Raw genomic sequence first — 1,967 nt, 5'->3', positions numbered from 1 at the left:
TTTTTCTAAAGTAAACATTTCTTTGGTTTGTTTTCCACTTTCGTTTTTTTTTCTTTTAATTTTCATTGCATGTATGTAAAATATTTTGTTACAGTATTATTATTTTTAAAACAATAAATCTTAAATTATTTTTAATTCAAGAAAAATGAAATAAAGCTTGGGGTCATAGTAGAATATGTTTAGAATTAATATTTTCTTTCGTAATAGATTTATTCCTTTTTATTAATTTTTGATTGATTGAAAGATTTCCCATAGGTAATTTTTGAACATATGCTAAATCGCGATACATCACTTTAACGCGATGTCTAACTGACGATGTATCACAATTTAAAATTTCTGACATCACCCAGTCCTAGTCATAGTATTTTTCAATTAAGCTATAATTTTAGTTATTTGGCTACTATTTTTGATAGATTTTTGTTCCTGTTCATGCAACTATTTTCATTGTTTTAGGCAACTATTTTCATGCTTGAGGCTACTAAAAGCAACTATTTTGGCTCATTTTTTACTGTGGCAACCCTGTAAATATTAGACTAGTTCAGCCTTAAATCAATAATTTAGACTCTGTCTAATATTCCTAACATTTTCATTAAAAGCAAATAATTGAAATTTTCTTTTTTAGGCAATTGTACAGTCATTTATTGAATGGAGGTGCTGTTTCATAATAGTTTACAATTGAAAAGTTAGTCTGTACATCAGTTTTCCTATTTGAAATTCAAGTCATATTTTGTATCAAGTCATTTTTTAAATCATATTTTTAAAGTCATTTCTCATATAAATATTTATAATATAAAAACTAAATGTGCCTTAAATATCTGTGATAGTTTAATAACTGTCTGTTTGCTCAATTTCAAAACTGCCTTTTTTTTCCCCCTTTCAGTATATATATATTTTTTTACTTATCCGACTTAATGTTTTAAGAATTTTTTATTTTCATCTTGGCTTTGTGTTTAAGGCAGAACGTCACTATATTTGTATCTGATTCCACTTCAAGTACTAAAAATAATATTCTAGTAAGGTATGATAAAATTATTAAAATATTAATTAAGGTTGACTCCAGCACATGTTAGTCATATTTTGTAGCAACTTAGTGTATTTTTATTTTTGTTTAGTACTTATGTATTTCTGTTAGTTGGTAAGGATTATCAATCCATTGTTTAACATTAAGAGAGCTTTTTACGAACTACTTTAACTAGAGAAAACTTTAAAAACCAAAATTTCAATCTTGGTTCACTACTAGTATTGAATTAGAACAAAAACAAACCACCCTTTCTATTATAGTAAACTATACAACTACTTACTATTATAAATTATACTACTACCAATGCCACCAGCCTCTTTGAATTTATGTACAATTTTTGTACAATATATTGTAAGTATCCATAAGAATCAGGTTTTTTTTTTTAACTCAAATAATTTGATAGACATCAGAATTTCAAATAACTGAGTAATATCTTAAGACGTTTGTTTAATTCAATTATCTGTTTGAAGAGTTTGTTTGAATTTTGGTGGCAGATCAATAAAAGTGAATTATTATAGCAATTCAAAAATTTTAAATTTTTATCTTTTTCAGATTAAAGTTTCAATGACTTAAGTTACATAAATATTTTATAGTAAAGTTTGCATATTTTATTGTTTTATAGCCTTTTGTATCTTATTTATATAAAGTTAAGTCATAAGTACTTAATTACTTATTCTTATACACACCTTTCTCACAAAAATAAATAGTGTATTTCCATTAGTAATTTTGTCTACCCCTGTCTTGTTGCATTTTAAAATAAGACTTTTAGTTTGTATTGTGCTGTATGTTTCTCAGTAATTTTATTAGATGAAAATTGATAAATTATTTTACAGTATCTTTGTTGTGGTCACGTAGTTGTGTTTTAAAATTCATTGCTGTGATTAACATCATAATTTCATATTTACATTGTTAATGTGCAAAGACCTGGCGACTGAATTAATTAATT

General features: G+C 25.2%; 1 protein-coding gene across 2 annotated transcripts in view; it reads left to right on the top strand.

Annotated features, from left to right (window-relative positions):
* LOC107453804 (S-phase kinase-associated protein 2) overlaps nucleotides 1-1,725 on the top strand; it is a 20,435-nt gene extending 18,710 nt beyond the window's left edge. For both annotated transcript variants that reach the window (XM_016070762.4, XM_043040717.2), the window contains exon 12: nucleotides 623-1,725. The gene's annotated coding sequence lies outside the window, so the exon portion shown is untranslated. The remainder of the gene's footprint in view (nucleotides 1-622) is intronic.
* The last annotated feature ends 242 nt before the right edge of the window (nucleotides 1,726-1,967 follow it).

The sequence above is a fragment of the Parasteatoda tepidariorum genome, chromosome 7 (genome assembly GCF_043381705.1).
Source record: "Parasteatoda tepidariorum isolate YZ-2023 chromosome 7, CAS_Ptep_4.0, whole genome shotgun sequence".
In the NCBI taxonomy this organism is placed as follows: Eukaryota; Metazoa; Arthropoda; class Arachnida; order Araneae; family Theridiidae; genus Parasteatoda; species Parasteatoda tepidariorum.
The sequence above is the reverse complement of the archived record's forward strand: the minus strand, read 5'-3'. Positions and strand labels throughout refer to the sequence as shown.